Source organism: Chiloscyllium plagiosum, chromosome 14 (assembly GCF_004010195.1).
Source record: "Chiloscyllium plagiosum isolate BGI_BamShark_2017 chromosome 14, ASM401019v2, whole genome shotgun sequence".
In the NCBI taxonomy this organism is placed as follows: domain Eukaryota; kingdom Metazoa; phylum Chordata; class Chondrichthyes; order Orectolobiformes; family Hemiscylliidae; genus Chiloscyllium; species Chiloscyllium plagiosum.
The window spans coordinates 7522622-7535088 of NC_057723.1; the positions used below are offsets into that span (position 1 = coordinate 7522622).

Consider the following 12467-nt stretch of genomic DNA (forward strand, 5'->3'; position numbering starts at 1 on the left):
AATTTCAAGTTTCCTCTGAAATAGCCCAGTAAGCCATTCAGATATGTCTAAGGTGACTCTCCGGGACAGACAATAAATGCTCACCCAGTCAGCAAAGTTCATATCCCGTGAATGACTTTTTAAATAGAGTATACAAGCGTGTTTTAGGATGAAGTAGATTGTCCCTTTATTTTGTCTCTGTCATTTTCTTACTTCTCTTTTTCCCACTGCATTTTAATTATCTTCCTTCCTCAGTCAAACATGATTTGGAGATGCCAATGTTGGACTGGGGTGGACAAATTTAAAAAATCACACAACACCAGGTTATAGTCCAACACGTTAATTTGGAAGCACTAGCTCTCGAAGCGCTGCTCCCTCATCAGGTGGTTGATGAGGGAGCAGCGCTCCGAAAGCTAGTGCTTCCAAATTAACGTGTTGGACTATAACCTGGTGTTGTGTGATTTCTAACTCAGTCAAGCATAATATCTTACCACTGGAGGGAAGCAATAAGGAGATCAAACAGATCACCAAATTCTACAGTGAACCATCTTGTACAAGTTGGGAAGGTAATTTTGTTTGTCATTTATATAAATGATTTAGATGAGAATTTAGAAGGCATGGTTAGTAAGTTTGCGGATGATACCAAAATTGGTGGTAGAGTGGACAGTGAAGAAGGTTATCTAAGATTACAAAGAGATCTTGATCAATTGGATCAATGGGCTTTCGAGTGGCAGGTGGAGTTGAATCGGAATAAATGCGAGGTGTTGCATTTTGATAAAACAAACAAGGGCAGGACTTATACAATTGAAAGTAGAGATTAGTGACGTGCTGGAAAAGCACAGCAGGTCAGGCAGCATCCGAGGAGCAGGAAAAATCGACGTTTCAGGCAAAAGCCCTTCAACAGGACTCCAGCATCTGCAGTACCCACTTCTGCCCAATTGGAAGTAGAGCCTTGGGTGGTGTTGTAGAACAAAAGGAAGTAGGGATTCAGATAAATAATTCTTTGAAGTTTGCATCACATGTAGTCAGGGTGGTTAAGAAGGTATTTAGCTTGTGAATCTTGATTGCTCAGACCTTTGTGCACAGGCGTTGTGATATCATTTTGAGGTTATTCAGGATGTTGAGGAAGCCTGTTCTGAAGTATTGTGTTCAGTTCTGCTCACCCTGTTTGGGATTATGTTCAGCATGAACTGATTGGACCGAAGGGTCTGTTTCCGTGCTGCCTAATGCTATGACTCTAATGCTCAGAATATACGGTGAGACTGCAGAGTGTGCTTTGATCAACTGAATGTGATGGATATACCCCCCTTCGACGGAACAGTTAAGGGACTGTTCCTATAGCTGTTATGCGGAACATTAGATCAAATAAAGCCCACCCAATCATATTACCTTTAATAGAAGATAAAATAAAGCAGGGTTTAAAACAAATGAACATTCTGACACATATTCCTCATGGAATAGGTGAAGTCACCTTGCAGCACAGAAAATGTACTTGTAGTATCATTGCACAGGTCTGAGGGCACTATACCTTTAAGACAAATGATATGAGATGCTTTAGTGTAAGAGCTCTCCATCGTGGTCTCTGTGCAGTCATTTAGTCAGCAGTTGGGCGGTTAGACAGCCAGAGTGGGAAAAGTTATTTTTGTAATGGTCATCTATCATATGTTGTATCATTGTCGAAGTTCATATCCGAACAACCAAGTCTGAAGGTTACAGCTCAGCAGTTGCAAGGAGGATCAGGTGCGAGTACTCTCTCTCCAACCTTTCTTCGAAGAACGGGAGGTCTCAGCGTGTCCAATCTAAAAGCAAATCTGCAGTTTACAAGAGGCTCAAGCTATCTCTGATTCAGAAAAACCAGTTCCTGAATTTAATATAACCTAGAAAACACGAAAAAGATGCCCTTAATATCACTGAGGCTTAATTGTTCACAGTTGTCAGTTGATTCTGCCATTTGGTTTTCTTCAAAATCAGAAAGCAGGCATATACAACAACAGCAATACGTTTCTGGCCCAAATGCTATACACTACTCTTTCAGTCAAGATGGCGGTGGAGTAGGAGGACAACATTCAGGTTCCTGAGCCCAGGAGCCCAGCGCTTGTCCTCTCCGTCCACTTTTCCTTTCTTTCTCTTCTTTGTCTGCTTTTTAAATAAACTTTAACCTTCCTGACTTACCTTCTTGAGGAGAGCTCAGAAGGCAACAGATGTCCATCGTGTTGGAGGAAAGGTTTGTTCCCAGCGATGGAGGGAGGCGGATTTAGACCCAGTGTGGGAACTGGCAGCCAGAGCAGCGGCTTCAGTGCCCAGACCGGTCCAGTGTTAACTCATGCCAATGATGGCGTGTGTAGGGGCAAGGTGGCACCAAAAGGTGACAATACGGTTATGTGGTAGTGACATGGTGAGGGGACTCCAGACGGACTGACTGCTTTATGCTGGTCTCATGGAAGAGCTCAGATCCAGGCCCATGGCTAAGCATTTCAAAAGCACTTTCTAACTTTACCTCTTTACTTTTCTATCCTTATATTCTCCGTCTGGTTTATGTCTGTGTTTCAAGATGGAGCTGGAGACACTTTTCACTGTATTTGTAACAAATGCGCATGACATTAAATAAATCAATAGACTTACACTGCTCAGCTATTTCTTTTTGAAAGAGTAAAAATGATAAAAGAATGAAAGTAGCTGTAATGTGGGTACATACAAAGTTCTCCATTTTGACTGGAAAAACAAAAGGGCAAATTGTTATTGAAATGGGGAGCAGATTCAAAGTGTGTCAGTGCAGAGGGATCTGGGTGTCCTTGTGCATGAATTACAGAAAGTGGGTATGTAGGTGCAGCATTTAATAAGAAAGGCAATGGGATCTTGATATTTATTGCAAAGTAACTGGATTATAAAAGTAAAGAAGTGTTGTTACAATTATATAAGGTTTTGGTGAGACCACACCTGGATAATTGTGTCCAGTTTCGGTCTCTTTACTTGAGGAAGGATGTGGTGACATGTAGCAGTTCAGAGGTGGTTCATCGGGTTGATCCCAGCAATGAAAGAGCTGTTGGGTGAGAAACAGTTGAATAGTTTGGGCTTGTACTCGCTTGAGTTTAGAAGAATGGGAAGGATCTGATTGAGGTGTATAAAATGCTAAAGGGAATTGATAAGATGGACATTGAACAAATGCTCCCCCTTGTTGGACAGTCTGGAACAAGAGCTCACAGATATAGAGGGAGAGGAGGTCGGTTCAAAACTGAGATGGGGGGAAACTACTTCTCCCAGAGGGTTGTGAATCTGTGGGACTCGCTGCCCCAGAGCGCAATGCAGACAGAATCAATCAACAGGTTCAAGAAACAAATTGATGAAAAGTGGGATAAAGGGCTGTGGGGATCTGGCAGGAAAGTGGAGTTGAGACCAGGATAAGATCAGCCATGATCATGGTAAATGGTGGAGAAGGCTCAAAGGGCTGAATTACCTACTCCCCCTCCTAATTCCTATGTTTCTACGTACCTGTGTGCACAGATCTGTGTATCATCAGATAGCGTTATCTTTTTTCTGTATCTTTGATTATGGACTGAAATAACTGACTCCCATCTGCAATGACAGGCGACACACTCCATGAAGAAGCTGCACAGTCAAATCATGATCATTATAACAGGACTATATCTGGCCAAAGAACTATCTTAATGTATAACAATAACATACCAATGTCCATTTTTAAAATATATTTTTCAGTACAAGCTTCCTGGGAAAGAGAGAATGCTGTGTAATTGCACAGATATCAGAAAGGCCTTATAGCTTGAAGAGAGCAAGCTGAAGTAATGATATTTGTACTCTTGTAGAAGAGGTAAGCTCTGTACAGCCATTCAGTTAGCTGGCAGTTGGAGAGGTAGCCAGTGTGTTAGTTAGCTATGTATGCAATGTAACAGTCATTTAAGGATACATACAATCAGAGAGGTTTCTTGTGATGCAGTGGCCATGCCCTACCTCTGGACAAGAAGATTCTAGTTTAAATACCATTTGTCCTGGAGGTGTGTCATAACATGCCAGAAGAGGTCAATTAAAACTAACTGACTCCCATCTGCAATGACAGGCGACACACTCAATAAAGAAGCTGCACAGTCCCCAAAAGCATACATGTCCTGAAGAAGTGGTGGAAGCTGGTACAATTACAACATTTACAAGGTATCTGGATGGGTTTATGAATAGGAAGAGTTTAAAGAGATATGGGCCGAATGCTGGCAAATGGGGCTAGATTAATTTAGGATATCTGGTCAGCATGGATGAGTTGGACTGAAGGGTGTGTTTACATGCTGTATATCTGTATGACTCTATGTTGTATCAGTGTACATATTTAATTGTTAATTAGCTGCCAGATATCATTAAGAGTTTGGGTCTTTGTGATATAGGCTAACATTAAGCAAACCACATTCCGTCAGGGGTCGCGGAGGAAGGGGAAGGAGATGATTGAAGATTGACCTGAAAAACAAGCAACAACATGAAGGTAGCAGTTTCAGAAGATGGCAACATGAAACCATGAGGATAGAACAATTCAGTTAACTTCTTAGTGTGAAAGAAGATGGAACTGTGGGGGGATTTTGGTTAGTGGGGTTAGTTGGTTACTGTCATTCTGAAAGACTACTATTCTGCAAGTTCCATTTCAGTTGTTTCACATAGAGCTCTTGTAAGCTTCTGATTAGTTCGACTTAGAATCTTACAATAATGTGTCATGACCCATTTGGGAAAGTGCACTGATACTTGAGCTCCAGGTCATCATAAATGTGAAACATTTAATTAAACTACTCAAAGTTTTCAATTTTTTCAGTTTAATGAACTCGGGTTAACAGAAACTGACCAGGTTTCCGTACTTAACAGGAAACTACTCTTTGTTAAAAGGAAATCAATTTTAACAACGGCAAACAAACTGTGGATGATCACCTTTTAACCGTATTAGCTGACACTCCAGCCCTCTCCTGAAACCTCTATATATACACACACACACACACACCATACACACACCATACACGCACACACACACCATACATACACACACACCATACACACACCATACACGCACACACACACCATACATACACACACACCATACACATACACACCAACACACACACCATACACACCAACACACACACCATACACACACACACACCATACACACATACACACAAACCATACACACATACACACACACACACCAGGGTTGAGAGGTTTGATGTGTGGTGCTGGAAAAGCACAGCAGGTCAGGCAGCATCTGAGGAGCTAGAAAGTCAACGTTTTGCCCTTTCCTGATGAAGGGTTTACGCCTGAAACATCAACTCTCCTGCTCCTTGGATGCTTCCTGACCTGCTGTGCTTTTGCAGCACCATATTTTTCGACTCTGACTCTCCAGCATCTGCAGTCCTCACTTTCTCCTGAGAGATTTTATTGCTGGAGAGTGGTCCCTTGTGAAGATGGGGGCTGGGCTGGGGGGAGGAGAAATGGGAAAGAATCCCGGGACAAGCTTACCATGAGGTCGGATTTTCAGTGGGTGGGAGACGGAGCAAACTGGATTGGTGGATGTTTGAGGATCGAGGAGGCTGTATCTTGTCAGTCCTCAGGCTAGACCTAAATATAGTGTGTAGTTAGATAGCACTTAGAACACTTATGAGGGAAGAGCTACCGTAGAGGGGTATTGGCTAATCTGATCAGCCATACAGCTGAGTCGCAGCACCCCCACCCCTCCAAAAGGGTGTCAGAGGTCAGCAGTGGTCAGGACAGTTCTGGACTTGGGGGAGGGGTGTGCAATGGTGGTGTGTGAAATCCTGCCCCAGAAGTTGGTGTATTGGAGTGGGCTGAGTTCATGTGTTAACACAATGTACAACGCAGTGAGTCTTCCGATCTGAACCCACTATGACTGAAGGTTAAAATTACATCCCTTCGCAACCGCGAGTTTTCTGTTAGTATGGAGAAGTTGACCATGATAGCTACCAGCCTCCATGTTTGAGATGTATAAGATTATGAGAGGCATGGACAAGGTTCGAGAGGAAGAAACCTCTTCTTTCTCTCTCTATCTATCTATCTCTCTCTCTATCTCTCTCTCTGTCTCTCTCTCCCCTCCCGTCCCCCCACCTCCTCCACCTTCCCACCTTTATAAAGGGATCAATGACCAGGGCAAAGATTCACCCCCGAGAAGGTTTAGGGGGATCATGAGGAAAAGTGAGAGGGTGGTGGGAATCTCTGTAAGAGGAGTAGAGGCACAAATCTTCATCACATTGAAGACGTATTTAGATGTGCATTTGCAATGGGCCCAGTGCTGGTAAATGGGTTTGGTTCGAATATCCACTTGAATAGTTAGTTGTGCTTCTGACTGGTACAGACTTGATGTGCCAAAACGCCCTTTCCCTGTATTGTCAGGGTTGGTTAGCTCAGTTGGCAGGAAGGCTGGTTTGTGATGCCAACAGCATGGGCTCAATTCCCATACCAACAGAGGTTACTATGGAGGACTGGCCTTCTCAGCCTCTGCCCTCGCGCCTGAGATTTTCGTTCTCTTGTTTCATTCAGGTATGAGGGCATCTTTGGCCAGCCTAGCATTTATTGTCCATTTCTAATTGCCAAGAGGGCAGTTAAGAGTCAACCATGTTGCTGTGAGTCTGGAGTCACATGTAGGTCAGACCCGGTAAGAATGGCAGTTTCCTTCCCTAAGGGGCATGAGTGAACCAGGTGGATTTTTCTGACAATTAACAATGGATGTACGGTTGTCATTAGACTTTTAATTCCAGATTTTGTTTCTTTCTATTTTTTTTTTATTTGAGGGTGTAGTGACCCTCAGGTTAAGGCACCACCAGTCATATCTCTCGAAAAAGAGAGTCATTATTTGGCAACTTTATGTCTTACCTTTAGACCTCTACGGCTCTACATCAGGAAACCCAGCCTTCTAACGATTGATAGAGTTTGAAATTATTCGATGGGATTTGCAACGTTGAACACTGTGTGTTTTCATCTAAAATTTCTTTCTCTGCTGCCTCAGCAGGAGTGCAGTGCATTTATTTTGGTAACACATTAGCAGTAGACAATAGGAACTCTCTGATGGTAAACCATGCACTTATCATTTCCAGTTAGTGTACACCAGCAATCAATAAGACAAACAGAATGCTCAGCTATATTGTCAAATTAGTACAATGTGATTGCCTTGTGCTAAGCCACTTGCATTTTATAAGGTGCCTGTGAAAGAATAAATGTCCCACAGAGCTTCTTGTAAAAACAAACAGCTGCCTGGTTGTGAACGCTTGGGGAGAGTTTGTGGAGAATGGTTTTGAAAAGACTTTCAAGGGCAGTAAGGGAAATAAAAAAAAGCAGTTACACAGAATGATGGGTTTACAGTGGGGATTGAGTTGGTGTGCCCCTCAGTGTAAAAGACAGGGCAAGTCCACCTTTTCATGACACTCAGCCTGTGGCCATTTCTGTTTTTGTCCAACCTTTATTTGGAATGAGGCCTGATTTACGCATCTCTGAACCGAGAGGTGGAAGAGATGGCAAGGTACCCCCCACCCAACGCCAAAGCTGAGAATTACTGGCCCAGGTGTATGTCCAGCAGGTATCTGCTGCTCTGGTCCCAACAGCACCACTGGGAGCTGGTGGTCACTGCTTAGACTACAGGGTGTTCCCTGAGGAGCCAGGAGCCCAGGTGAAGGTGGGGCTGGTGAGGATCTTGTGTGGGGGTGATGGGCGGATGGTAAACAGGGGTTGGGGAATGGTGTAGAGAGGTGATGGAGAGAGAATAAATAGGACAAGGGGTGGGGTGGAGGGTAGAAGTGCTTGGATGGTCTCTGTTTGGACAGAAGGGGTGAGAAAAGGGGGGAACTCATCCATTCCCTCCCCTCTACCCCACCCCTTGCTCAATTGCCTATCCATTGGGTTTCAGTAGCTGCACACTACATCCCATTGGCAGGAAGAGGAGGCCTCATTAAATAGCTACGATAGCTATTCATTGGCGTCAATCTTGAATGGGTGAGTAGGCTGCCCGTGCCTCCCCCTTCATCCCCCTCCCTCTCCTCCCTTCCCAATATGGATAAAATTGCAGAAAGGGATAGTGTGGTGGTTGTGGTGGTGGTGATATTGAGGAGATAGAGATTGGCGATGGCATAATTTTGGCATATGGTGCCTAATTTACACCCTCTGATCTTAACCACGGTGGCTCACTGGTTAGCACCGCTGCCTCAAAGTGCTAGGGACCCGGGTTCGATTCTAGCCTTGGGCAATTGTCTGTGTGGAGTTTGCACATTCTCCCTGTGTCTGCGTGGGTGTGCTCCGGTTTCCTCCCACAGTCCAAAGATGTGCAAGTTTGGTGAATTGGCCGTGCTAAATTGCCCATAGTATTCAGGGATGTGTAGTTCGGTGTATTAATCAGGGGTAAATATAGAGTAATAGGGTAGGGGAATGGATCTGGGTGGGTTACTCATCGGAGGGTCGGTGTGGACTTGTTGGGCTGAAGGGCCTGTTTCCACACTGTAGGGATTCTATGATTCTCTGGTATGAAAGTCTTTTATGCAGTTCAGAGAATATTCACTCAACTGATGGTGGGGCAAAGATTGAAAAATGAGGAGCAGGGAGTTAACATCCGAGGAAATGTTGGACAGGATAGACTTGTACACTTTGGAGTTTAGAAGAATGAGAGGCGATCTTATTGAAGCGTACAACATCCTCGAGGTACTTGGCAGAATTCATGCTGAAAGGATGTTCCTTGTTTGTGGGAGAGCATAGGAGAGGGGTCACTGTTTAAACATACGGAACTCTCCCACTGAAGATGAAGATGAGGTGTGATTTCTTTCTCCCAGGGGCTCGGTTTCTTGGAAAAGTCCCAGAGAGCAGTGGAGGTCGGGTGACTGAATATTTTCAAGGCAGAGATAGATAGACTTTTGACCAGTCAAGAAGTCAAATGTTATCGGGAGTAGGTGGGAATGGAGAGTTGACTTTACTGAGCGGCATGGAACATGATCTACTCCTATTCCTAAATTGTTTGTTAGGCCATTTGAGAATGGGAGAGTGATGGGGTTCATAGAACATAGAAAAATACAGCGCAGTACAGGCTCTTTGGCCCTCGATGTTGCGCCGATCCAAGCCCACCTAACCTACACTAGCCCACTATCCTCCATATGCCTATCCAATGCCCGTTTAAATGCCCATAAAGAGGGAGAGTCCACCACTGCTACTGGCAGGGCATTCCATGAACTCACGACTCGCTGAGTAAAGACAGGAGTAAAGTTCAGGAGCAGTCCGATCACAGACAGAACTATTTCAGATTGAAGGTTAAACCTTCAGAAAGCAGCTTTTCGGAACAAGCAATATTGACTCTTGACCGACTGCTCTCATTAGCAACAGCATCAGGGAAGCGTTTTCTCTTCTTTGTAGGCATCTGTGGAACATTTGGCAGCTTTGTCGGAATCTGAACCAGAGCCTCACCTGGAGTGGCCAAGGATCCGATCATTATCCATCCAAATCAGACAACCTTTGTTTGTGCCGAGTTACCTGCACAAGGCAATCTGTTAGGGACAGTACATTCACTTCACGAAGCAATGTGCAGCCGAACACGACAGCTGTTGACACACTTGTGACTCTGGAATATGTTTCTTACAAAGAAACAGTGCAAAATTGCTGGGATTTTCTCCTCCAATCCAGATTTTCCATTTAACAACTCACTGAGTAAAACAAACCTGAATTACCATTGTTCAGATTCGGTAAAAAAAAAATTTGATTCCAATCCAATGTTTCTGCTTCTTTGGAGCAGCTGATCCGTGATGCTTTTTAATGGTAACCATTGCTCCTGTGTCAGTCAGGATAGTGAATAGAGTCAGAGAGATGTACAGCATGGAAACAGACCCTTCGGTCCAACCCATCCATGCCAACCAGATATCCCAACCCAATCTAGTCCTACCTGCCAGCCCCCGGCCCATATCCCTCCAAACCCTTCCTATTCATATACCCATCCAAATTCCTCTTAAATGTTGCAATTGTACCAGCCTCCACCACTTCCTCTGGCAGCTCATTCCATACACGTACCACCCTCTGCGTGAAATAATTACCCCTTACGTCTCTTTTATATCTTTCCCACTCACTCTAAACCTATGCCCTCTAGTTCTGGACTCCCCCACCCCAGGGAAAAGACTTTGCCTATTTACCCTATCCATGCCCCTCATAATTTTGTAAACCTCTATAAGGTCACCCCTCAGCCTCCGATGCTCCAGGGAAAACAGCCCCAGCCTGTTCAGCCTCCCCCTATAGCTCAAATCTTCCAATCCTTGTAAATCTTTTCTGAATCTTGTCAAGTTTCACAACAACTTTCCGATAGGAAGGAGACCTGAATTGCACGCAATTTTCCAATAGTGGCCTAACCAATGTCCAGTACAGCTGCATCATGACCTCCCAACTCCTGTACTCAATATTCTAACCAATAAAGGAAAGATTTGCTTTCCCAAAATGCAGCACCTTGCATTTATCTGAATTAAACTCCATCTGCCACTTCTCAGCCTATTGGCGCATTGGATCAAGATCCTGTTGTAATCTGAGGTAATCCTCTTTACTGTCCACTATACCTCCAATTTTGGTGTCATCTGCAAACTTACTAACTGTACCTCTTATGCTCACATCCAAATCATTTATGTAAATGACAAAAAGTAGAGGACCCAGCACCGATCCTTGTGGCACTCCACTGGTCACAGGCCTCCAGTCTGAAAAACAACCCTCCACCACCACCCTCTGTCTTCTACCTTTGAGCCAGTTCTGTATCCAAATGGCGAGTTCTCCCTGTATTCCATGAGATCTAACCTTGCCAATCAGCCTCCCATGGGGGACCTTGTCGAACGCCTTACTGAAGTCCATATAGATCACATCTACCGCTCTGCCCTCATCAATCCTCTTTGTTACTTCTTCAAAAGTCTCAACCAAGTTTGTGAGACATGATTTCCCACACACAAAGCCAGAATGTTAAAGTTGCTTTTGGATTGTGGTTTTTTTATAACAGACAAATCAATATTGAACCTTATCGAGTGTTCACGTCAGCTATAATCGTTACAATATTTAGGTTCTGGCCACAAATTGGAGTTTAATGTGATCTCCCCAAGCCTGGACAGGCTTGTCATAATTCCAAAATCCTTTCCTCGTTTACCGGGATGTTACCTGGTATGGGGTGTTTTAGCTATGAAGGTTGGATAGACTGGGTTTGTTTTCACTGAATGCAGGAGTTTAAGGGGTGACCTGACGGAAGTTAATAAGATTGTGAATGGCTTGGGTGGAGTGGAAAGTATGAGGCTTTTTCCCAGGGTGGAGAGGTCAATTACTAGGGGAGACAGGTTCAAGGTGCGGGCAGGGGCAAGTTTAAAAGAGATATGCGAGGCATTGTTTTTCATACAAAGGGTGGTGAGTGCAAGAAGGTGTTGCCAGAGGCGGTGGTGGAAGCAGACACATTAGCAACTGGATGACTAAGAAGGGAATAGAGGGCTTTGAAACCTGTAATTAAAGTCAGTTTTAGTCTGAAAAGGCAACATGGGTCAGTGCAGGCTTTCAGGGCCGAATGGCCTGTTCCTGTGCAGTATTGTTCCTTGTTCTCCCTTATTCTCACTTCAAATCAGAGGCACCAGTAACCAAACTTGGGATCTGCCTATTCCATTCTGCTCGGTGTTACACTGTTTCCTCATGGCTGTTGGAAGTTCTGTAATGACCACATTAGTTCCAATTTGACTCTTTTGCAATTCACAAAATTCAATTCAGAATTGCGATATGAATTTGGTTTAGTTCTTCTCAGGATGTGGGTGTCACGGGTTAGGGCAATATTTGTTACCTATCTCTAATTGCCCTGAAAAGGTGATAATGACTCCCCCCCCCGCCCCTTAAACAGGACTTTCAAAATAAGGGGCATATTTTTAAGGTGAGAGAGGTTTTAAAAAAGACATGGGGACAATATTTTAACACAGAGAGTGGTTTATGTGTGGAATGAACTTCCAGTGGAAGTGGTTTCTTATAGAAACATATAAAATTATGAAGAGAATGGATAAAGTAGAAGTAGAGAGGATGTTTTCACTGGTGGGTGAAACTAAGACAAGAGGGCATAGCCTCAAGTTTCGGGGGAGCACATTTTGGACAGAATTGAGAAGGAACTTCTCCACCCAGTGGATTGTGAATCTATGGAATTTCAAGCCCAGTGAAGTAGTTGAGGCTTCCTCATTCAAAGTTTCTAAAGCTAAGATAGATTTTTTTTGAATAATAAAGGAGTTAAGGGTTATGGTGAGAGGGTGGGTAAGTGAAGCTGAGGTCACAAGAAGATCAGCCATGATCCTATTGAATGGCAGAGCAGGCTCGATGGGCCAAATAGCCTCCTGCTCCTCGTTCTTGTGTGATTTGGGTACAGTTACAACTTGTAAAAGACATTTGGGTCAGTACATGGAGAACAATGTTTTGGAGGGATATGGGCCAAGTGCAGGCAGATGGGACTAGCTTAGATTGGGATTATGTTCAACATG

General features: G+C 44.0%; 1 protein-coding gene across 5 annotated transcripts in view; it reads left to right on the plus strand.

The window, feature by feature from the left end:
* Positions 1-12467, plus strand: part of ndst1b (N-deacetylase/N-sulfotransferase (heparan glucosaminyl) 1b) — a 258623-nt gene that overhangs the window by 114982 nt on the left and 131174 nt on the right. The gene's annotated exons all lie outside the window — the stretch shown is intronic.